The sequence below is a fragment of the Salmo trutta genome, chromosome 9, assembly GCF_901001165.1.
Source record: "Salmo trutta chromosome 9, fSalTru1.1, whole genome shotgun sequence".
In the NCBI taxonomy this organism is placed as follows: Eukaryota; Metazoa; Chordata; class Actinopteri; order Salmoniformes; family Salmonidae; genus Salmo; species Salmo trutta.
The window spans coordinates 5,422,945-5,449,819 of NC_042965.1; the positions used below are offsets into that span (position 1 = coordinate 5,422,945).

A 26,875-nucleotide genomic window follows, 5' to 3' on the forward strand; every position below is an offset into this window, starting at 1 on the left:
AATTCTCAATGCTGCCCCTTAGCCCGTAGAGGATATGTTATTGAGTTTTTATTTCTCTCTTTGGTTCGCAGGCTACTAATTACATCACCAGTCCCTGTACTCTGTCTAAACTAAAACTTTGATGTGTGTATCTCTGTTGTTCCTCCTCTCACCTTTGTTGGCTTTGTTCACTACCAGCTCTGTCTCTACTATTCTCTCATTGCCACTATCCCTCACTCTCTCTCTCTCGCTCTCCTTACCTCAGTTCCCCCTGTTTATCTCTCTTTATGTCTTCTATTTTCTCCCTCTCCCTCAGCTGAGACAAGCAATCATTTGACTGACAGCTAAGCTCAGTCTCTCATGAGTGCTGGATGTGGAGGCATATCGTGTCGCTCAGTCAATGACCCTACCCAGAGATGGAAAGGTCTGTGGGGCTAAGGGTGTAGAGAGAGAGACTGAGCAAGACATCTGTGTCTGAGGCAGGACTCCCAGACCCCCCTAAGCGCATTGATTCCAGCTTGTTTCCCCAGCTTGTATTCTGACAAATCTTAGATAAGGTCAACTCCTCTTGGGCCTGAGAAATGGCCAGCGGGATACGAGGGGGCAAATTGACATTTGAAGCATAACACTGATTTCTGTCTGGACCTTTCACCCACACATGAACAGACACAGTCACAGACAGAGACAGACAGCCACAAACACACACAAACAAACACACACACACACACACACACACACACACACACACACACACACACACACACACACACACACACACACACACACACACACACACACACACACAATATAATAACATTATAACAACAAAAGGGCAACACAACAAAGAGCATCATTAATGGATTACACAGTCACAGTAGAAAACCCAATGCTGTAACCCAAGTTCTTGCCTGCCATTTAGTTTTTCTGGTTATTTTCTAGCTATGTAAATTCCATCCACCTAGGCTAATGGTGAATAATCCATTGCCATTGCTGGGGGATAGTGATTTGGATTTGGAGTATTGAACCACATTCAACCAAACTCCATTACAACTTAGCTCCCAGCTTATTATATCCAATCAGAGGTGTCTTCATTAACACACTCAAATCATTATAGAATGTAAAATATTGTTTGCTGAAATGGATGGCCTCTAACCAAGGAGCATAATGAAATAGGTTTCTGTCTAAATAAAACATTTTTGGGGTCCAAAATTATTTAAACCCTTAATAAAGATGAGCAACAATGACGGTATAAAATAAATAATTCAAATACTGAGTTTTATTGTATGCTAAAACAAAAGAGAAATTATATTATTTTATACTAATACCATTTCTAAGAGAAAGAGATTTTGTTTAACAAGTAATACTTTTTTTTCTCAAAATGGTAGGGGTCAAAATTATTGACACCCCTAAAGATGCTTATAAATAAAGTCAAATGTTTAGTATTTGGCCCCATACTCCTAGCTTACAATGACTCTACAAACTTTTTGGAGGCATTTGCTGTCACATGGAATGGAGAGACGAAGCAGGTACGGGGAGTCAAACATTTAAAAAGGAACGAACATGGAACGAGACAGGAACAGCGTCAGCACAAGGGTAACAAACACAAAAACAATGAAATGCATCAGCAGGGAACAGAGCAGGGGAACTGACACATATAGGGGAGGTAATAAACAGGTGATGAGTGAGTCCAGGTGAATCCAATATCGCTGATGCGAGTGAGGAGGGAAGGCAGATGTGCGTAATTAACCTGTTAGGGTATAGGGGGCAGTATTGAGAATTTTTTGAAAAAAGATGTGCCCATTTTTAAATGCCTCCTACACCTACCCAGTAACTACAATATGCATATACTTATTATATATGGATAGAAAACACCCTAAAGTTTCAAAAACTGTTTGAATGGTGTCTGTGAGTATAACAGAACTCATTTGGCAGGCAAAACCCTGAGACAGATTCTGACAGGAAGTGGATACCTGATGTGTTGAATTGACTTTGAGCCTATGCCATTGAAAAACAAAGGGGGTGAATTATATTCTGGCACTTCCTATTGCTTCCACAAGATGTCCCCAGCCTTTACAAAGTGTTTTGAGTGTTCTACAGTGAGATCTGACCGAATAAGAGCCATGGAACGTGATGGTCCATCATTCACCCTGGCGCGCGATTTGATGGTGGGTACTCTCATTCCGAAACGTTTTAAAAGAAAACCCAATGGTCCGCCTTGAATTTTATTCATGTTCTGGTTAAAAAAGGCCCTAATGATTTATGCGATACAACGTTTGACATGTTTGAACGAACGGAAATATATTTTTTCCGTTCTTGAAGTGAAGTGAAGTCCGGCTGGCTTAGATCATGCGCTACAACACGGAGGTTTTTCGACATAAATGATGAGCTTTTTTGAACAAAAATACATTCGTTATGGACCTGGGACTCTTTGGAAGTGACATCTGATGAAGAGAATCAAAGGTAATGGATTATTTATATAGTATTTTCGATTTTAGATTCCTCCAACATGGCGGTTAGTCTGTATCGCGATGCGTATTTGTCTGGCGCAGTGCTCAGATTATTGCAAAGTGTGATCTCCCAGTAAGGTTAATTTAAAATCTGACAAGTCCATTGCGTTCAAGAGATGTAAATCTATAATTCTTTGAATGACAATATAATATTTTAGCAATGTTTTCTAATATTAATTAATTATTTTGTCGTCATGACTTGACTGCCGGTATTGGAGGGAAACGATTTCCTGAACATCAACGCCATAGTAAAACACTGTTTTTAGATATAAATATGAACTTGATAGAACTAAAAATGCATGCATTGTCTAACAAAATGTCCTAGGAGTGTCATCTGATGGAGATTGTAAAAGGTTAGTGCATAATTTTAGCTGATTGTATGGTTTTGGTGAGGCATGTCTTTGAATCGACAATGCATTGCACACAGCTATTGTCAATGTACTCTCCTAACATAACCTAACTTTATGCTTTCCCCGTAAAACCTTTTTGAAATCGGTAAACGTGGTTAGATTAAGAAGATGTTTATCTTTCAAAGGCTGTAAGTTAGTTGTATGTTTGAGAAATTTGAATTTGTACATTTATTTGGTTTCAAATTTGCCGCTCTTGAAATGCACCTGCTGTTGATAGGGTGCGCCACAGGTGGCACGCTAACGTCCCAGGTAGCCTCAAGAAGTTAATGATGGCCGGAGTGCGTGATGCAGGACAGCCTGGCGCCCTCGCGCACCAGGCGGGGAGAGCGGGAGCAGACGTGACATTTGCAGTTCGTTGTGGTTGTGTTTCAGATTATATTGTGCCCAATAGAAATTAATCGTGAATAATGTATTATGTCATTTTGGAATCACTTTGATTTGTAAATAGGAATACAATGTTTCTAAACACGTCTACATTAATGTGATGCTACCATGATTACGGATAACATTTGTGGAAGAGGGATCAAAACCAACATTTATTTTCTCTGCTTAAGTAAATCAAATAATTTTCCTTGTCTGGTGCCACAGTTAGTCTCAAAGGCTAACTCAATGTGATTAAAGTTTGAGGACATTTCCTATCTAAGGAAAATGTTACAATTTTTTTTGTTTGTCTCGCCACAGAACTTTGTTAAAAAGCAAGAAGCATACCAATAACATACAGATGTAGAATCTATAGTAAAATAATCCTGCATCAAAAGGTTTTGAACGTTTAGTCCATAATGTTGCTAAATCAGCAGTTAGGCTGGCCAAAAGTAGGCTACATGAAAGTGTAATACTCTTAATATAATCATGTGTTAGTTGGGTTTTGATTGAATTTATGTAAATCCCGAAGCTGATCTGCATTTGCTGCAGTACAGGAAAATTCTAAGGAACAAAATGATCAAATCAAGATCCAATATCTGTAAATTTAAGCTTCTGTGACCTGTATTACCTGGGGACTTCAGCTCCAATGCAACTCCATGCTCTCTGTCAAGCTACAACACATGACATGGAGAAACCAGGCCATACTGAATCTCTCCTTAGTTTTGAGAACCATGAGATACTTCCCCCTGGGTTCTGTGACATGCCTCTGTTCTGTGACTGAAAACAGACGGGTTAAGCACACAGGGAGCTAACATCTGACACATATGACAGGAGGAATACTGCCCGGGTTTGGTTTGTGAGGAGGTTGGCAAAAGCAGACATACCATTCCACATTGACTGGTTCTCTGAGGTTAGTTTTGTTATTCTTCATCTTTTACTCCCTGATGGAAGACCGATCAACCTTTATTTTTCTTGTTTTTGTGAGTTTTTTTGTTCAAATGAGGTCTTTGTCCGCAGACCAAGAGTGGTGGGTTTGCTGTGGGTTTGTGGAGGATGATGGGAGAGTGTCTGGAGATGACTGGAGTGTCTGAGGCTGGATTAATTGTAGCTGGAGACTTTAATAAAGGACATCTGAGGGAAACACTGAAAATTCTATCAACACATCTCCTGTTCTCTATACGGAGAGAACACGATTGACCATTGTTACTCTCCCTTCCGGGACGGCAACAAGGCCCTCCCCCCGCCCGCCCATCGAGCAAATTAGATTACACTTCTATCTTGCTCATCCCCGTCTAAAGGCAGAAACTTAAGCAGGAAACACCTGTGGTAAGGACTGTTCAACATTGGTCTCACAAATCAGAATCAATGCTAAATGCATATAGGCTGTGTGTGTTCGACCCCTGACTGTAACTGGAAATTAACAATACAACATCTGAACTGAACATGGAGATAACTGGTCTGTCTCAGAGAGTGAATGGAAACCACAGCCCTATATATCTCTCTCTCTCACTCGCTCTCTTTTGCTCTCTCTCACTCTCTCTCACACTCTCTCTCATTATATATTTATATATATATATATATTTATATATATATATATATATATATATATATATATATATATATAATCTCTGGGTGGTTTAAACTCCATGTATCTCTGGCCAGGGAGAGGACAAAGGTTGTATAATGACAGTTGATTGGCCGTCACGCCATTTCTCTGCCTCTAAAAAAAATCCCTTCCTGCAAGGCAGTGACAGGCACACCCAAGGGCGTAGGAGAGACTGACATTGGGACACATTTGTTTAGGAAGAACTGGTTTTAAATGCTCATTTCTAGTGACATTTGAGAAAAGGATATAGACACATCTTAACTTCCAAATGGGCAAATTTACAAGGCTAAGGGGGGCCTTGCAGAGGGGTATTTACTCTGGTGCAGTTCAATCAGTCTTAAGGCCATGGCCATTTATACCGTACTGAATACCAGAGTGACTGTTAATGTGGACATATTCAATTAAACAACCATTTTGTACTCTTTCTCTGTTACTGTATGATTCATTTCCTCACTTCCCCTATGTCAGGTTGCTAATACTGCTGCTCTACATGCAGTATGGTTTAAAACATAACATCATATTTTAAACATATAATACAGTTATTATACTGTAAAAATAACCGGCAACCTACATAGTTAAAAAAAAAAAAACATTATTTTGTTGTTGAAATTAATCAATCTCCGCTCTACACAATTATCCAAAAGAAATATCATCCTGGCTGCCTCTCTCTTGAATAAAGTTAAAACATCCAATATACCCTCTAGAAATAAGATGCTATGATTTCATCAGAGATCCTACTGTATATGGTTACTCAGATTGATTCACACCATGAGAGATCATCAGTCTATGAACTCTATAGGCTTGGAGAGGCACTTCTCACTACCTTACCTGTTGGTTTGTGGCATCTCTCTCCCTCTCTGCCATGATAGCACCAAACAAAGTCTTAACACACTTTCATGGCCCATAACCACTGTGATGAAGTTAAAGACATCTAAGCTGAAAGTACTCACATTTGCAAGCTAGTTTGCCAGGGGTGGTGTGCGGGCAGTTGCAGTGGTGTAAAGTACTTGAGTAAAACTACTTTCAAGTACTACTTCACCCTTGTGTTGTCTTAAGGGTAAAAAAAATGACCCACCATTATGTTTAACAGCAGAGAAAACCCCCTAAATGATATTTTTTTATTTTAAATTTGATTACTTTTCATAGAGTGACCCCAACATTACAAAAAGTGAAACATCGCCTTTGTTCATATTTCCATGAAAGCTGTACACCACCAGGGTACAAATATTGTCTTAGGGTCATTTTTGACCCGGCAGTTAAAAAATAATTTACACATCACAAAAACCACAAAGACACACATACACACCGTGCTTCTACATCTGCATTGCTTGCTGTTTGGGGTTTTAGGGTGGGTTTCTGTGCAGCACTTTTTTACATCGGCTGATGTAAAAAGGGCTTTATAAATAAATTTGATTGAAAATAAATTTCATTGACACACACACACACACACACACACAAACAATGGGAAATTGAGATTGTGTGCTACTGATTGAACTCAGCCAACAGCTCCTGAAGAGAAAGATCACCATGGTTGGCACAGTTAGAAAGAACAAGCCTGAGCTCCCCCTGCCCTCTGCGCAACAAGGGGGAGAGAGGTCTTCTCATCAAAGTTTGCCTGCACCCCCACCACCACTCTAGTTTCTTACCTCCCAAAGAGGAACAAGAATGTGGTCCTCCTGAGCACACTGCACAAAACTGCAGATATCAGTGATTGTGAGGACAGCAAACCAGCCATCATCCTGGACTACAACTACAACAAAAGAGGCGTGGACAACATGGACAAGGTAAATGGAACTTACAGCTGCAGGAGGATGACTGCCCGCTAGCCCCTGGTCATCTTCCATAACATCATTGATGTGTCCTCATACAATGCCTTTGTGATATGGAACAAGATCAACCCTACCTGAATGCCTGATAAGCGGAACAAGAGGAGGGTGTTCCTGGAGCCGTTGGGAAAGGCACCTCTGCAGCGCTTGTGAAAGCTGTTCAGGGGGCTGAATCTTGTCCTGATCCACCTGACGCTGCAGCTGGGGCAGGCAAGAGGAGGAGATGCCAATTCTGCCCCCCAAAGAAGGACTGTAAAACAAATACTATGTGCTGCACATGTGAGAAATACATCTGCAAAGTCCATGCACACACACACATGTGCTAATTAGAGTTGATTGATTTATGTTCTTCTCGTTTTGTATATAATATCTTATCTTATTCTTATTTATATTTGTTGTTTATACACCTTGTGTGTGGGGGCAATGGTAAAAAAAAATAGGAGAAGACTAGTATTTTGAAGCTAACTTCCTCATTGTATAGTATGTAATAATATACAGTTGATGTCGGAAGTTTACATAGACTCCACAAATGTCTTGTTACCAAACTAAAGTTTTGGCAAGTCGGTTAGGACATCTACTTTGTTCATGACACAAGTCATTTTTCCAACAATTGTTTACAGACAGAATATTTCACTTATAATTCACTATATCACAACTCCATTGGGTCAGAAGTTTACATACACTAAGTTGACTGTGCCTTCAAACAGCTTGGAAAATTCCAGAAAATGATGTCATGGCTTTAAAAGCTTCTGATAGGCTAATTGACATCATTTGAGTCAATTGGAGGTGTACCTGTGGATGTATGTTGAGGCCTACCTTCAAACTCAGTGCCTCTTTGCTTGACATCATGGGGAAATCAAAATAAATCAGCCAAGACCTCAGAAAAAAAATGTGGACCTCCACAAGTCTGGTTCATCCTTGGGAGAAGTATTTAAATGCCTGAAGGTACCACGTTCATCTGTACAAACAATAGTACACGAGTATAAACACCATGGGACCACGCAGCCATCATACCGCTCAAGAAGGAGACACATTCTGTCTCCTAGAGATGAACGTACTTTGGTGCGAAAAGTGCAAATCCATCCCAGAACAACAGCAAAGGACCTTGTGAAGATGCTGGAGATAACAGGTAAAAAAGTGTCTATACCCACAGCAAAATGAGTCCTATATCGACATAACCTGAAAGGCCGCTCAGCAAGGAAGAAGCCACTGCTCCAAAACCTCCATAAAAAAGCCAGACTACGGTTTGCAACTGCACATGGGGACAAAAATCATACTTTTTGGAGAAATGTCCTCTGGTCTGATGAAACAAAAGTAGAACTGTTTGGCCATAATGACCATCATTATGTTTGGAGGAAAAAGGGGGAGGCTTGCAAGCCGAAAAACACCATCCCAGCCGTGAAGCACAGGGGTGGCAGCATCATGTTGTGGGGGTGCTTTGCTGCAGGAGAGACTGGTGCACTTCACAAAATAGATGGCATCATGAGGAAAGGAAAATTCCTTAATTGGGAAGCTTGTGGAAGGCTACCCAAAATGTTTGACCCAAGTTAAGCAATTTAAAGGCAGTGCTGCCAAATACTAACTGAGTGTCACAACATCGACGGAAGGTGGCGCCCCTCCTTGCCCGGGCGGCGCTCGACGGTCGTCGTCGCCGGCCTACTAGCTGCCACCGATCCTCTTTTATTTTCTGTTGGTCTAGTTTATTTGTTTTGGGCTGCGTCCCTACACTGCACGCCGGGCTGTTATTTGGGCATTTGTGTTGCTTTGCCCTGCCTTACCTGTTTTCTTGGCAACGTGTGGATTATTTATTCAATTACGTGTGTTCACGGACTTGTGTCTCCTGCGCCTGACTTCGACCCTCCTGCTTCCTTGAGCACAGTGACACTGAGTGTATGTAAACTTTTGACCCACTGGGAATGTGATGAAAGTAGTAAAAGCTGAAATAAATCATTCTCTCTACTATCATTCTGACATTTCACATTCTTAAAATAAAGTGGTGATCCTAACTGACCTAAGACAGGGCATATTTGCTCTGATTAAATGTCAGGAATTGTAAAAAAAACTTAGTTTAAATGTATTTGGATAAGGTGTATGTAAACTTCCGACTTCAACTGCATCAGTACGTAACCAAAAAAGTTGTTTCCCTTCAATAAAATGCATTCACAACTACTTTCTGCACATTTATGCTACTTTCTTAGCTATCTCTTGCTAAAAATGTATGTTTACACCTATGCAGTACCTTTAGCAATAATTATAAAGAAAACAATTAAGACAGGTGTGTTGTAATAAAAACGAGTGGTGTTCACGGATTAAATGCAGTCTTTCTGCATTGTGAAGAGGGAAATCCCAGATATTCACAAAGTTTGTGATGAATGACAGATTGTTTCTCATGCAAAATATATTTGGGTTTTAAAATTCAATTAAGCTGCTTTATTTTTGGGGTGTTGTGAGGGTGGGTCATTTTTCACCCTTAGGACAAGGACAGAACAGAACAGGACAGAATATTAAGACTATACAAGGGTTAAGTAGGTTTTTCTGGGCATCTGTACTTTACTTTACTATTAATATGTTTGACAACTTTTATTTTTACTTCAATACATTCCTAAAGAAAAGTATGTACTTTTAACTCCATACATTTTCCCTGACACATTTTGAATGCTTCTCAGGACAGGAATATGGTCTAATTTACACACTTATAAAGAGAACATCTCTGGTCATCCCTACTGCCTCTGATCTGGCACTCACTAAACACTTTCTTCATTTGTAAAATATGGGTGAGTTGGAGCGTGCCCCTGGCTATCCGTAAATAAATAAAAACTAGAAAATGTGGCCAGCTGCTTTGCTTAATATAAGGAATTATTTATACTTTTACTTTTACTTTTGATATTTAAGTATATTTTAGCAATTACATTTAATTTTGATACTTAAGTATATTGAAAAATAAATACTTTTAGACTTTTACTCAATTAGTATTTTACTGGGTGACTTTTACTTGAGTAATTTTCTATTAAGGTATCTTTACTTTTACTCAAGCATGACATTTGGGTACTTTTTCCACCACTGGGCACTTGCCAATAATCTTACTTGCACTCCTTTGAATGATATCTAAGGTGCTCTTTTTTCTCTCTTCTTGACTGGTTGCACATCCATTGCTAACTTTAACTATGATGAAGACTAAGACAGTGATTGTGCAAGTAATTCTGTAGCTAGTAAGTATTCTTGGCTTCAAAACATTCACTATCAGTTTTTTACACAGCCATAACTACCATAACTCCTAACCCTAACACCTAACCCTAACGTTTGTTCTAGCCTTAACCCTAATTCTAACCCTAACCCTAACCCATAAACCTAAAATAGCATTTTTCCTCGTGGGGACTGGAAAAATGCCTCCACTTGTCTGCCTTTTCATTGTTTTACTCTCCTTGTGAAGATTTCTAATACCCACAAGGATAGCTAAACAAAAACACACACACACACACACACGCACACGCACACACACGCACACGCACACACACACACACACACACACACCATGCCTCTCAGTCTGTAAATGGACTGCTGCTGTGTTTATAAAATCAGCGCACACTCTTAAGCAGTAGATAGAGCACAACAAATGGAGGAGAAGTGGATCAAAGTCACTGAAAGCATTTCATGAAAACGGGATGCTGTGAGGTGAATATAAATGTATTGGTTCGAGTGCAAAATTTGTTTGCTTTCTCCCTGTGTGTGCGTATATGTGTCATGAATATAAGTGAATTGGTGAGTGTGAAAGGTGTGTATGCTTTCTCCCTCTATGTGTGCGTGTGTGTGTGTTCGACTGTGAGTGACTGTGTGTGCTAAAGAGAGAAAAACAGAAATTGCGGTACCATAGCTCCTCTCCAGCACCATATCAAAAACATTTTCATAATACAGGCCTAATTGGAGAGCGCAAGAGTATGCCCAGATGTGGAGCTAGCATCTCTGTCGGCTGTGCAGATGAAAGGCTGCTCTGATGTTGCCCAGGTGTATTGACTTACAGTAATGGCTCACATTAGACCACACCATAAACACGAGGTGATTACCCCGGAACATGGAGCCGAATAGGTGGCAGAGCTAACAAGACATGATAGCACCTGTCAATATCATGATCAAATATGGAGCAGTGTCTTTCCTACGTTTAGCACCAATCAATCATGTCCTGCTGGCAGGGGTTGAAAAAAAGAGGGCAAAGACTGCTTATTGATAATAAAGGGAGATGAAATACTCTCAGAGACTTCTGGCCCAGGAATAAAGGGATGGAGCTGAAGCACCGGCCCAGCCCACTCTGAGAAGAAGCCACGTTTAACCTTGCTTTCCATGGAGCCGGCTCGGGAACGCTGTACATATCACCGCAAAGCCTTTCCCCGCTGGCTCTGATTCTGTGTCCTCTCTGCCTACGTTATCCTATTTCAAGAGGAGAGTGTTGAAGACATCAATAGGCGCACAGTGAACTGCTTCACTGTTTACTCATACTGAGCTGATGTGCTTTAACCTTCTTCTACATCAGTGAGAGGATAATAGAGTACCCTTAGATCATAGTGAGAGCATTGATAATGACTGCCTGTTATAATGATGGTGTGATTTTTTAATTACCGGTAAGCCTACTTTATAATCTCTTTCTGACAGGATAGGTCTCATGTTTTGAAAAGGAAATGTCTCGTTGCTTAAGTGACTAAAACTGGCCCTCTGATTGCTGCTGGCAATTCTACAACGGAGTCAACAGAGGGTGCTTTACAGTACCACCAATGTTGTCCACTGGATGAGTTGAAAGCCCCAAGACAACTAGTTGTATCGTGCCACATTAACCCTCCAAAAAAGACAGAAGCAACACAGAGAAAGCAAAAAAATATGATGCTGCAAAAACGTTACCGGGAAAAAAAACGGTAAAAAAAATGATGTGTCTGACCTTGGTAGACTGAAGATATCGTATGTGTGTCCAGGACACGCTTAATCCCTACAGCCACAGAGGTGATCACTCCCAATCGCATTTGTGACACTTCATTACTATAATTGGCCATTTTCCCAATACTGTGGTCTGCCAGTCGGCCCCCTGTCGCCACAGGAACAAGACAGCGCATCATTTGAGTAATCACAGTGTAGAGGCACTTTCTCTCAAAATAAGACCTGTGATAATAACAGTGTTAAGAATAAGCCAAACCGCCAGAGAGTTGCTGTGCCTTTCATAGACCACGTGGTGACACCTGCAATGGCAATGCCACTCACACGTCCCCAATGAGGGAAAGATTCCGAATATCCTCATTGTCCCCCATCAAAATTAGCTTACATTTAGGCTCTTGTGTATGTGTATTTCACAATAATTGGGGGTAAAAAATATTTTAATGTCATTGTCACCAATCAACTGCATTACACTGAAAAAATGCTTCAAGTACCACCACTGATTTCTACAGTATATGGCTAGCTATGCTACCAGCTCATAATAACGAGAGTTAGCATTTAGCAGTAATTTTTTCAAATGCAAAAAGGACTATTTCTAAATATTATGCAGTGAAAACAGCCATATACAGTATATACTAATTGGATATTAGTAACCACATTGTGGGCCTGTTAGAATACAAAAATCAAGACGGATTTGATGAATATATACCTTGTAAGATCAGATTTTTTGAATATGTTGTTGTTCTTTCCCCCACTGTCTGTGTTGCATTGATCTATTTACTGCATGTATGCATGCCAGAAAATAGGTTGATTTTACCGACTGTGTGTGCAATACAACGTCCTGATTCAAGGACTATCAAGTGCATTATTTCTCTGTTTTATTTGATGAAGTTAAGCTTTTCTACAATACATTGTTTACATTTCCCATGTATTTTCACAGCAGACAGACTGTGCACTGACCCCATTTTACCTAGGAGAGGCTGGATAAACAAGGGTGCATCCATCTGTCCCAAGGGATTTCAAACAATACACTTTCACTCACATAATATAATCTTCACAATCCAGGGATTCCCAGTCTTTGTTTTGGCACTGTGTCCAAAATGATTGTCAATTTTATATTGATGAAAGTCAAAACCTTCCATCATTTCAAGGACCAGATGTCCAATTGTGTTCTGAATCAGAGAATCACTAGTGTAACAAAACCAAATGTTCACAGGATTCACATTTTATTAGAAAGAACTACAGTACACTGCATACTTTTCTGTAATTTCAACAGTAAAACACTGTAGGATGCACAGTATAATACCATAACTGTGTTTTATAGCATTCATGCTGTAGACAGAACTGCATTATGGGTAAAATACTGAAAAATATGGTTAACTGTAATTTGGAAGCCTCCTGTAAAAATTACTCTAACATACTGTATTTATTTACAGTAATAGCTTATACCTATTGTAGATTCAAATGATATGTTTCAGGCACCAACAAGCTGTTGTGTGAGATACATGAGGCACAGACTATTTCAGTAAATTTTTTCTTGAAGTGGCTGTGAAGTGGAAGAATATTTTCAGTAGCTGCTGGGTAGGTACCTTGCCTTGTTTATAAGCATATTTATTGCTAGTCAATGTTGAATTACAACATGTTTCCTTAGCTAACCTAGCTAGATAGTTGGCTAACATTTGCAAGCTAGCTAGCTAGCTAGCTCAAGTTGACAAAAGCCACTTCGGTCTGCTCTAAGTTGCTCGTAGATATCTAGCTGTGAGACCTAGAAAAACATCCCTCAGAGAACATTGTGAATATAGACTGTGTCGCAGCCTCTGAGCGCCATAGAGAATACACTGAGTGCAGATTTGTGACCAGAGAAAATGGCTTGTTTCTAGCAGTTAAAATGACCCATATTTTTTCGGATTGACTGGCCGCATTTTACACATGGGCCTTACTCGTGAGCGGCTAAACCTGATGCGAATGACCAGTGCACCATATTGTATTGTGGTGCCTGCCGACCTAAGGTGCAGTGCCACTGGTCAGCTGTAGCATATCACAGTGTCGGCGGGGAAACTAGTAACGTGGCAAAATTTCCCCTCCCAAGATTATACAGTTTTTCAAGAAGGATAGCAGCCTACGCAAGAAATAACTAATATTGATATGTCACCGTGATACATTCTACTCGATCGGGAGAGCATGAATGGGAAAACCACAGGGACAGAGTATTCTCCTTAGCTGTCACAACCCTGTGTGATTCTGTTCACTTGGCTCTCATCTGCGTGACATAAATCATAGTTTTGTAGGCCAGGATTGTCCATATTGCCTCTCCCACTAACCATTTGTTGAATTTTAAAAACGTTATTCCGTAATGTTACAGTATTAACTAAACGTGTTCACTTTACTATTAATTTGCAAACATTTGGTGGCACAGCTAGAAAGGAAAATGTTGTGAGTCTGGTAAAATAATCTGACATATATGCTGTAGGTCTGAATCAACCAAAGATGATGAATCCTGAAGATGGAACAAAGTGCATGACAAGGCGGCCCAGAGGAAGCCAGCTGTTTGTTCTCAATCCCTACCATGCCCCATTCTTCCAAGAGCTCATTGAGTGTAAATGAAGACCTTTAGTGAGGTAAGTACACACACACACACACACATGCATGAATTAGGTTGATATGTCCCCTGTCTTTTTACCAACAGACCTGGTGCTCTCTGTCTCTCATTCTATTATTTTTGTTTCTATGCTTGTCCTAGGGGTGAGAAGAGCTGACAAATCAGAATGTAGGAGGTCTGTTATAGAGCCCCATGAGGAACACCTGATGCTGCGCTGACTTCTCTCTCCTGGATGCTCTCCGGCCCAAACTGTCCTGTAGTGTGTTTCACCTCCTCTGGACCCCATTACCCCAAACAGAGTTGCCCCTAATCATAGATCGGGCTGCATCACAGCCTGGTATGGCAACTCCACCGCCAAGGACCGCAAGGCTCTTCAGAGGTTGATACATGCAGCCAAATGTACACTGCCTGTCCTCCAGGTCACCTACAACACCAGGTGTCGAAGGAAGGCCAAGAAGAACATCAGGGACCTCAGCCATCTGAGCCATGGCCTGTTCTCCCTGTTTCCATTACTCAGACGCGGGTGGCATAATGCTGAAAACTAAAAGACTGGCCAATAATTTCTAACCCCAGACCATCAGGCTGCTGAATAGCCACCATTAGCTACATTTCTGATTTATTTTTGAGACATCTCATGTAGCCCCTGGATTACCAGATGTGAAAAACACACCTTACTATTTTTCCTTCATGAAATTGCAGAGCCTACAAAATGTGCTTCAGTCGCAGACCATGATTGTACAAACCTATCCTGTATGTGAATATGTTGCTGAGGTGTCTGAAATGGACAGTCTATGCTCTGAAATCTCAACACCTCAACCTTATCTCCTGAATACCTCAGCATACATTTTTTTTACTGAGCTGTAGGCCTGTCCATCAATAAAGACTTAAAAAATGTCATTTTTACTGAGCTGTTCATGGCATGTAATTTCTATCTGTGCTTCATAAACCAGCTCTAAACCATATGGTGTGCAACACTGGATAATGCTCAAAGGTGTCAAATTGGATTTGGGTCTGGGTGAGCAGGTAAAGCGAACAGCAAAGTGATTAGTTAAAGCAAACAGCAAAGGCTTGGGTATCTCTGCTGCACACACTCATGCCAGAGTATTGGAAACAGCATATGCAGTACTGATAACATGCATATTATATGTAGTACATGTTAAATCAGAATCCAAGAGCAAGAGATGGCCATACCTACAGATTAGAAAATGAGGCTTGGTGAACAGACTGTGGTTAGAATAGTAGTAAATGGAATGGTAAAGTACTCTAGTGACTTTCTCTGACTTGTGATTTGTTTTGAAGCAAAAGAAGCAGTGCAATGGTGTCAAGAAGGACAATATTCAGGTTTAACCAGTTTTCAATTTGCAAACATCTCTCGCTCCTTCTCCCTACTTGTCATTCTGGTTTCTACTGGATTCAATGGCATGCAGGCAGCCATTCAACCCGAGTTTGTTCCTCACCGATAAAAATCTGATCAACTAAATAGTATATTTTCCATTAAGCTCATCAGCAATTAAAAGCCCACCCACACCACAATGAAGTCAGCTAAACTGTCATTCTGAGAGAACAAATATGGCCATGCCTTTATCATTTAATTGCTCAAATTATCCAGAATCTAGATTTTGTTTAATAATGTCTTCAGATACAGATTTTTTTATAATTAGACTGTAATGGGTGAAAAGAAAATTGGCATACATTAGTACGTATTCAGGCCATATCAAATTGCTTTTCGCCCTCAGGGCTTAATGGGAAACAATAACTGAATTATGACTCACATGCTAATGTCTTGCTCATTCTGAAATCAGCCCTGGGCCATATGCATGTGACAAATGTTGACAAAGTCATGATTAAATGTGGTGCTGTCACTCAGTCAAATAACTTTGCCCTTATACTTGATCTCACAAAGGACAGCAGTAGAACAAATGCACATGGGCGATACGGTCCTCATCAGGCCTTTCTGTAGAACAATAAATTACAATGTCTCATTGTGTTTTATTTAGGTACTTTTCAATATGAAGAAAATAAACTATTGGTTAAGTTCAAATATGGGTAGCATTTTGCAACATTTTAGAGTACATACGAACAGCTATTGTGTGTATCACCCAAAAAGGGAGAGCAAGAAGTCCATTAATAAATAATTCTACACATTTATTATGTAAAGTAACTGGAATTATTTTCAGATGTGAAAGAGCCTAAAATCAACAGCAAAACATAGGAGATGTAAAAGACTGATGTCAATCTCCACTGTCCCTCCTTTCCCTTTAGACAGCCATAAAGCTGCATTTCGAATTCTCTCTTTCTGTTTCATTTCAAAAACAGGGAGGAAAAAAAATTTCCTCCAGAACATCTCTGTTTATCTTTTGGGTCTTGTTTATCCTTGCTTTAAGTGAGGAAAGGCTAAAGTATGAGCCAGATGCATCTTCTTTAGAATAACTCTCTCTTTCACCTTCTCTCACCCTCTCTCTCTTTCCCTCTACCCAACCCCCTCTCCCAAGAGATATGCAGTGGAATCACTATTTGTTTTGACAATAGCTTAATTTTTTTCACGCTGTCAAAAGATCACCTTGTAGCTATGACTACATGTTGCTCTCATGTTGATCTATACACATCGTTGCCATGTCTTTTTGGTGGTTTTATGCAATATAAAAACAAAGATGAATGTATTTTGAATGGAATAACGCACAGCATTGTTCTGGGATATATTCATGATTGGTTCCTTTTGTTTCTTCTAAACAGCGGGTGTTTGTGCTTTGATTCATCCAATAAAATGGCCAACATTCAGAAGAAAAGACTCAAAAGCACGTTTCAGTGTGGGGATTTGTCAATACAATGTAAAGCTTAATAATCAAACTTTTTAATTTAACTTGCTTTTAAGGAAATGTCCACACACAAACTCATACGCACACACACACAAGATGCAGTAATACCAACTCCTATAGAAGGTAATACTTAATTGGGTGTAAAAACACACATTATCTAACACTGACCTTTTTAAGTGTATACTCTACAAAGGTAAGCAAATTCAGCACTTTTCTTTTATATACCTGACATACTGTCCTATCATTTTGCTTTCAAGTTAAACACAGCTTTGCTTGAAACACACCTTTAGGGTTGTGCGATATTACCATAGTACAGTCTATCAACGATGATTGACAGCCATTGTCGATGTTGATGACATCGTGATGTGACAGACGATGGTTTAGCCTATTTGAACTTGACTGGCGCCGTGCAGTAAGCTGAAGAATGGATTCAGACCGGACACAGCAGGGCAGCACACCAGTGAAATTTTGAGTAATTTGCCTATTCCTATTTGATAAAGCCTATTTCAACAAGTATATTATACACAGAACGCAAGAGATGAATGTAGGCTAGACAGAGCGGAGAATTCCACCAAAGCAGTGTAAAATGTCCAGTCAGAAAATATTGTATCTCTGTCTCTCTGTCGGATGCATGGGCCTTATAGCCTAAACATAGACTATGTATACAAAAGTATGTGGACACCCCTTCAAATTAGTGGATTCGGCTATTTCATCCACACCCGTTGCTGACAGGTATATAAAATTGAGCACACTGCCATGCAATCTCCATAGACAAACATTGACAGTAGAATGGCTTTACAGAAGAGTTCAGTTACATTCAACGTGGCACCGTCATGACACCTTTCCAACAAGTCAGTTAATCACATTTCTGCCCTGCAAGAGCTGCCCCAGTCAACTGTAAGTGCTGTTATTGTGAAGTGGAAATGTCTAGGAACAGCAACAGCTCAGCCGTGACGTGGTAGGCCACACAAGCTCACAGAATGGGACCACCGAGTGCTGAAGCACGTAGCCCATAAAAATTGTCTGTCCTCGGTTCCAAACTGTCTCTGGAAGCAAAGTCAGTACAATAACTGTTCATCGGGAGCTTCATGAAATGGGTTTCTATGGCCGAGCAGCCACACACAAGCCTAAGATCACCATGCGCAATAACAAGCATTGGCTGGAGTGGTGTAAAGCTTGCCGCCATTGGAGTATGGAGCAGTGGAAACGCGTTCTCTGGAGTGATGAATCACGCTTCACCATCTGGCTGTCCAACAGACAAATCTGGGTTTGGCTGATGCCAGGAGAGCGCTACCTGCCCCAATGCATAGTGCCAACTGTAACATTTGTTGGAGGAAAAATAATGGTCTGGGGCTGTTTTTCATGGTTCGGGCTAGGCCCCTTGGTTCCAGTGAAGGGAAATCTTAATGCTACAGCATACAATGACATTCTAGATGATTCTGTTATTCCAAATTTGTGGAAACAGTTTGGGGAAGGCCCTTTCCTGTTTCAGTATGACAATGTCCCCATGCACAAAGCGAGGTCCATACAGAAATGGTTTGTCGAGACCTGTGTGGAAGAACTTGACTTGCCTGTACAGAGCCCTGACCTTCACCCCATCGAACAACTTTGGGATGAATTGGAACACCGACTGTGAGCTAGGCTTAATCGCCCAACATCAGTGCTCAACCTCACTAATGCTCTTGTGACTGAATGGAAGCAAGTCCCCACAGCAATGTTACAACATCTTGTGCAAAGCCTTCACAGAACAGTGGAGGCTGTTATAGCAGCAAAGGCAAGACTAACTCCATATTAATGCCCATGATTTTTTAATGCAATGTTTTCCGAGCAGGTGTCCACATACTTTTGGTCATGTGGTGTATTCATTTCTTTATATAACAGACACTCCTTATCTACCTTGTGTCTAGCTGTTTTAAAAACAGGTTATATTACCTTTTCTCTCCATTCTATAGGCTATTAATATGACTTTGGGCTAGGCTACACTTTCATAGTTTTATGCATGGCTTTCTCCTGATCATACAATGGATTAATTTAACGGAGTTCCATCTCAAAAAGTTTGAATTGACTAATAATATGAGGGAACAAACAATATCAATAGCCTATAGAAAAATGGAATGTTAAGTTAAATCAAGTTTAATCTTATCAAGAAGGAAATGTTCCCGTGAGGCCCAGAAAAATCCCTTCATGTGAAAACCAAATGGCCAGTCCTCCTGCTAGACCTATCATCAAGCTTAAAGACAAATTAAAGTTATGAAGAGTAACCTATTTCCCACATATTAAAATAGCCTAAGAAGGTGCTGCTTTCAAAAATAACAAGAATGAAAGTAGCCAAAGACCTAGGCATACTGTAGGCTATTCTCAATCACAGTTTTATGAGAGATTGAACAAACAAAATTAAGAGAGGAGGTTGATGCAAATAAAGCAATTATTATCCATTTCTGAAGGCTGTAGACTTTGCATATTTTCAGCTCATGATTCATAAACAAACTCACTATGGCAAGACAGCCCAATCCTCATCAGTTGACTGTCAATTTGCTCCATCACGTGCACGCCATACAGATACAAAAACACACACACCTGTTCCACGCTGAAGCTCCACCAGAAAGGAATATTACAAAATATTTGCCTACACTTAGCCTCTGCAAGGGCTTTCAACAACATTAGATTTTATCATGATTCGTTCAGTTCTAGCATGCAATTTCGCGCAGTAGTCCGACAGTTTTTTTTTTTAGTTATTGTTGTTTTTTAAATGTTATATTTTTGTTTGGCCAATATGGGGGCGATACCATTGTTTATACCAGTGGTTCCCAACCAGGGGTACTAGGACCTCTGTGTCAACGCCGTGTGTGTAGGTGGCAGGGAAGTCAGGCGCAGGAGAAACCAACTTGGTATTGCTGGAGTTGTTTAATAAAATAATAAACAAACAACGAACTCCAAAACCAAAATGTACATCAAATAACATGGGCAACAATACCCGTAGCTCACTACTACAAAATACACGACACAAAAATAGCATACAAACAATCTCGGACATGAGGGGAAACAGAGGGTTAAATACACAACAGGTAAGGAATGGGATTGAAACCAGGTGTGTGTGAAAACAAGACAAAACCAATGGATAATGAAAAATGGATCAGTGATAGCTGGAAGACCGGTGACGTCGACTGACGAGGACCACTCGAACAAGGAGGGGCATCGACTTTGGCAGAAGGGGGTTACTTGGCCTCTGCACAGGAGGTACTTAACGCTTGTGTGGTATTCGGGTCTGCGGGACCCATTTTTAATGTTTACTAAAAGAAAAATGATTTAAAAAAAATTTCAACCTGATACTCATTGGCCTTGGCTCATTTTCTGGCGATTACTCATGTGCAGGACATAAAGTCTTATTTTGAACTCTTCATCCCAGACACCATCCACTAAATCATTCTGGACTGCACTAATTTGGAGGGAAGGCGTGTTTTTACATGCATATTTTGGGGTTCTTATCCTTGCTGGTGTTTTCAGATCCAATGGGGAATCTACAGAATCGCTATGGGATGCAGAAACTGGCAGAGAACTTTTCCATGCAACAATATCTCTGGAAAACTTCCACATTATTACACCAGACCAGCTTGGCGTCAGAGAGACAAGCTAGCTGAAATCAGGTCAGTGTGGGACAAGCGGGTGGACCGCCTTCCCCTGTTTTACAACCCTGGGCCCAACGTTACTGTTGATGAGCAGCTTATGCCATTTAGGGGCCGCTGCCCCTTCAGGCAGTACATACTGTCTAAACCCGCAAAATATGGAATCAAGATCTGGGCTGCCTGTGAAGCTGCTTCATCATTCTGTATGCGTGGAACTTGCAAGTGTTTATGGGGAAGCCAGATGGAGGGGCCTCTGAGAAGAACCAAGGGATGTGGGTTGTCCTGGATTTGACACAGGGACTCTGTGGCCACAACATCACATGCGCTAACTTTTTTTCTTCGCACAAGCTGGGACAGGAGCTCCTCAAGAGGAAGCTGACGATGGTAGGAACAGTACGAAAAAACAAGCCAGAGTTCCCACCTCAGCTGTTGAACACACAGAACAGGCCTATCAATTCCTCTAAGTTTGTGTTCACAGCCGACACGTCCCTAGTGTCCTACGTGTGTCCCTAGTGTCCTAAAGGCAAAAATGTGGTACTCATGAGTACGCTGCACAGGGATGGGAGAATCTGTGGCCAGAAACATCAAAAACCAGAAACCATAATTGATTACAATGCCACAAAAGGAGGGGTGGACAATTTAGACAAACTGGTGACAGGCTACAGCTGTAAAAGGAGAACCCTATGCTGGCCACTTCTGATATTCTTCAACATTTTGGACATTTTGGCGTACAACTCGTTTGTCATCAGGATGGCGTTGAACCCAGATTGGAACAGAGGGAAGCTCCAGAGAAGACCACTCTTTCCATTGTGTTCAATGGGGATCATTTATCATTTCCATAAAATACTGTAACATTTGTCCTTCCAATTTGTTCAGTTCAAAGCAGTAAACATCAATAGTGATGAAAACCTTGTTTCATTAATATTTGTTCATGGTAAACATGATTTATTGCACCCATGTCTTGAATATAATAGATATTTGTCTATCTATATGTGTTCTATCAGAGGGAAATGGCAAATACTAACCATGTATGCCATCTATATTGGTTGTAATTGATATGATAACATGTAAGTATTACTTTTTTACGTAAATTGTTATGACTGTATTGTTTTAAAAACGCAATAATTTTGCTGGTCCATCAGATCTGCGAACACTGGATGAATAACAAAAACATGAACACACACAATGGTTAAGAAGACTCATGAGACGTACCCCGCTATCCACATCGACGGGACAGTAGTGGAGAAGGTGTAAAGTTTTAAGTTCCTCGGCGTACACATCACGGACAAATTTAAATGATCCACCCACACAGACAGCATGGTGAAGAAGGAGCCACAGCGCCTCTTCAACCTCAGGAGGGTGAAGAAATTTGGCTTCTCACCAAAAACACTCACAAACTTTTACAGATGCACAATCGAGAGCATCCTGTTGAGCTGTATCGCCGCCTGGTACGGCAACTACTCCGCCCACAACCACAAGGCTCTCCAGAGGGTAGTGAGGTCTGCACAACGCATCACCGGGGGCAAACTACCTGCCCTCCAAGACACCTACACCACCCGATGTCACAGGAAGGCCAAAAAGATCATCAAGGACAACAACCACCTGAGCCACTGCCTGTTCACCCCGCTATCATCCAGAAGGCAAGGTCAGTACAGGTTCATCAAAGCTGGGACCGAGAGACTGAAAAACAGCTTCTATCTCAAGGCCATCAGACTGTTAAATAGCCATCACTAACATTGAGTGGCTGCTGCCAACATACTGACTCAAATCTCTAGCCACTTTAATAATAAAAAATTGGATGTAATAAATGTATCACTAGTCACTTTAAACAATGCCACTTTATATAATGTTTACATACTCTACATTACTCATCTCATATGTATATACTGTACTCATACCATCTACTGCATCTTGCCTATGCTGTTCGGCCATCGCTCATCCATATATTTATATGTACATATTCTTATTCATTCCTTACACTTGTGTGTATTAGGTAGTTGTTGTGAAATTGTTAAATTACTTGTTAGATATTACTGCATGGTCAGAACTAGAAGCACAAGCATTTCGCTACACTCGCATTAACATCTGCTAACCATGTGTATGTGACCAATCAAATTTTATTTGATTTTGAGACCACAAGCCTAATGGTAGAATGTACATGAGGAGGCACTTTAGGGGTACTCCGGGCAGAGAAAAATGCAGCTGGTGGTACAGTAACCAAAAACGTTAAGGAACCACTGGTTTATACTATACTATGTTTTACGAGTACAATAATCACGATAGGACAAAGGCTGACATCGATCAACCTTATTAGCATCATCAATTTTTATATAAAAGCTATCATTTGTTTTCTCTAACCTCTCCAATTGACATGACAGGTGAGCATTTAACACTAGACCCCCCCTTCAAGCTTTTTGACTGCAACATTTTAACAGTGTAATTAGTATATTTTATACTGTAAGATCAGTGAAATGTAGGCTTAACAGACAACGGAGTGAAGAGCAGAAATCTCAACTAGCAATCAAGTCGCAGCAATGAAGAAAGCAAAGGGTTCGGGAGAATTCTGGCAAGGGGGAGATTTGCGGCACAACACCTGTCAGACTTGTTTTCTTTGCAAGCAACTTTTTCACCAATGACAGTGAAGTGAAGAAATTATCCATGGGGACATTGCTCCCCTTGCCAATGTAAGGTTCCCCAAGCCTGATCACCACATTCTCCGACACTCATGCCTGCTGCGCGATGTGGATATTTCCCCAGAGATTGAAAGCAGTTCAGCATTTACAATTATGCACGCACTCGCTGTGTAGCCTACTCCAAGTAGGCCATAGTAGACTGATGAGACTGCTTTTATTCGGTGAACTGACATAGGGTACATACAGTACCACTTTAAGATTAAGACTACAATTAGAATGAATCAATAGAATAGAATGGCCCTCCATGTTCTTCATTCACATTTGGTAATTACATAATTATGCTTATTTTGCTTACGCTCGCTCATCAACTCACCCATTCTCCCCATCATACTTTAATTTATTTATTTCAGCTTTTGTTATGCAGTACCAGTCAAAAGTTTGGACACACCTACTCAATCAAGGGTTTTTCTTAATTTTTTACTATTTTCTATATTGTAGAATAATAGTGAAGACACCACAACACAATCTCCTTCTTGGTCAAATAGCCTTTACACAGCTTGGAGGTGTGTTGGGTCATTGTCCTGTTGAAAAACAAATGGTAGTCCCACTAAGGGCAAACCACATGGGATGGCATATCACTGCAGAATGCTGTGGTAGCCATGCTGGTTAACTATGCCTTGAATTCTAAATAAATGACAGACCTGTGTCATCAGCAAAGCACCCCCACACCATCACACCTCCTCCTCCATGCTTCACGGTGCAAACCACACATGCGGAGATCATCCGTTCACCTACTCTGCGTCTCACAAAGACACGGCAGTTGGAACCAAAAATCTAAAATTTGGACTCATCAGACCAAAGGACAGATTTCCACTGGTCTAATGTCCATTGCACATGTTTCTTGGCCCAAGCAAGTATTTTCTTCTTATCGGTGTCCTTTAGTAGTGGTTTCTTTGCAGCAATTTGACCATGAAGTCCTGATTCACGCAGTCTCCTCTGAACAGTTGATGTTGAGATGTCTCCATTACTTGAACTCTGGGCTGCAATTTCTCAGGCTGGTAACACTAATGAACTTATCCTCTGCAGCAGAGGTAACTCTGGGTCTTCCTTTCCTGTGGCTGTCCACATGAGAGCCAGTTTCATCATAGCTCTTGATGGTTTTAGAAATTTTCCGGATTGACTTACCTTCATGTTTTAAAGTAATGATGGACTGTAGTTTCTCTTTACTAATTTGAGCTGTTCTTGACATAATATGGACTTTTTTATTTTATCAAATAGGGATACCTTCTGTATACCATCCATATACTGTCACAACACAACTGATTGGCTGAAACGCAATAAGAAGGAAAGACATTCCACAAATTTACTTTTAACCTTTTCATACGTGAGTTCCAAATATCTCTAATGGTCGCCCCAGCGTGAGTTGTTTTATGCATGTGACGTCAGAGTGCACTCACTGTTCCAAAATGTGATTATTGCTCATTATGTCACGGGCGTCGTAAGGAGTGGACCAAAATGCAGCGGATATATTGATCATCTTCTTTACTTTATTAAAGAGAAGACACTTAAACAATAAGGCGCACAGACTATACTAGGAACAACCACCCACAAACACAAGTGAAAACAAACACAACTAAATATGGCCTCCAATTAGAGACAACAACAACCAGCTGCCTCTAATTGGAGGTCATTGACAAAACTATCATAGAAATAGAAAATCTAGATAAACACATAGAAATGGATAACCTAGAGCATAAACCAAAAACCCCGAAACACACAAAACAAACACCCCCTGCCACGCCCTGACCAAACTACAATGACAAATAACCCCTTTTACTGGTCAGGATGTGACACAATAGGACAGTTAACACGCGCTGCCAGCTAATTATCTATAGGCTATGTTTCAATTTGTCAATTTCCAATTATTTTCTAACAACAGTTTGGATTTAGGTGTGTTCCGCCTCCTCATTAATTCACATAGAAGTAGCCCATTTCAGCATTGTGGACAATTTATGTTTGAGGCTTTACTGAGCCGCACAAACTTCTCTCTTCGAGGAGAGCCCACGCACTTCACCAGTGTTTGAGCAGATCAAGTATGCAGACAGTTGCGCAGTCCTGCACGATTTGGAACATTTTCTGGCTGGCGCTCGCATTGCCTTCCTTGTTGTTTTCCTTACAAATAATAACATTGGACATGTGTTCATTCCTATTAACGTAAGTTCATTATTTTCTGTATATCGTGTTGTCGTTTCTACTGTAGGCGCATGTCTGTTTAGAGCATAATGTATTTACAGTTTTATTCACATGTTTTCAAGTTCTGGTGACAAATAATGCATTCTGGTTACTGCATAGATTTTAATGGACACCCATGATGTGTGTAAAATACTTTTTTGAATGTTGTACTGATTATAATTAGCTAATGCTAAGCTATTTGCCAGCTATGTGTGGCGCCATGTTTGTTGACATTATACAATGCATTCTGGGTGTCACGCAAACGTCTGTCAGACCAAAGTGGTTATAATGAGGTGAAGAATGGTTCACTCATCTTTTGGGTAAATTTCTGGAAGTGAATGAAGGGAAGTGAATGATCGTAGACAACACATCCCCTTCAACATACATACTATAAACAGACCAAACTCATCTTGTCTCCTCTTATTATCTTTGGTTGATGCAACAAAAAAAAACATGGCGGTGCGCACAAACTACCCATCGTCGGATTACTTTCAATTTCTAGAAAGTGTTTTACTCAATTATTTCGGTCGATGGTGAGCTCATCCGTGATGTGATTAATTAGAAATAGTAATTGCTATTAGCTCATTCATAATGTAGTTTCTGTCAGCCGAGAGTTATAAAATATCACCTTCTTTGTTAGATCAATCTTTCCTCAGTTAGCGCTAGGAGAAATGTAGCCTACATTTTGTTTGTTATGCTGTAGCTGTAGTTGCTGTAGTTTGCTGTAGTTTGTTATGCTGTAGCTACATCTGTGAATTTCTGAACATTGCATCCAAAAATAAACTGGTCACATTCTGGACATAACTTTGTAAGGACTGTGTTTTTGCAAAATATTTCAGTGAAAAAACAGTATGGCCAGCTCAAATGCTGATTATTGCGTCAATCAAAACTGGACGTTCTAAATAAGCATTCTAATCACACTGGTTTGAGCGTATGCTCCAGGGACCACTGTAGAATGATCACACCCATTTGTTGGTATGTGTAAAAAGGTTGACAAGGCACACCTGTTAATTGAAATGCATTCCAGGTGACTACCTCATGAAGCTGGTTGAGAGAACGCCAAGAGTTTGCAAAGCTGTCATCAAGGCAAAGGGTGGCTACTTTGAAAAATCTCAAATATAAAATATATTTTGATATGTTTAACACTTTTTTGGTTACTACATAATTCCATATGTGTTATTTCATAGATTTGACGTCTTCACAATTATTCTGCAATGTAGAAAATAGTAAAAATAAAGAAAAACCCTTGAATGAATAGGTGTTTCCAAACTTTTGACTGGTACTGTATGTGTGCAATTAGTTTTGGTTCAGTTTTGAGGCAATTGTTGGGGGATTATCAACTGGTCTCTGCACTTTAAACTGTCGTA

General features: G+C 40.4%; 1 protein-coding gene across 3 annotated transcripts in view; it reads right to left on the minus strand.

Moving 5' to 3' along the window:
• Positions 1-26,875, minus strand: part of LOC115199761 (EGF-like repeat and discoidin I-like domain-containing protein 3) — a 301,549-nt gene that overhangs the window by 133,243 nt on the left and 141,431 nt on the right. The window lies entirely within an intron of this gene.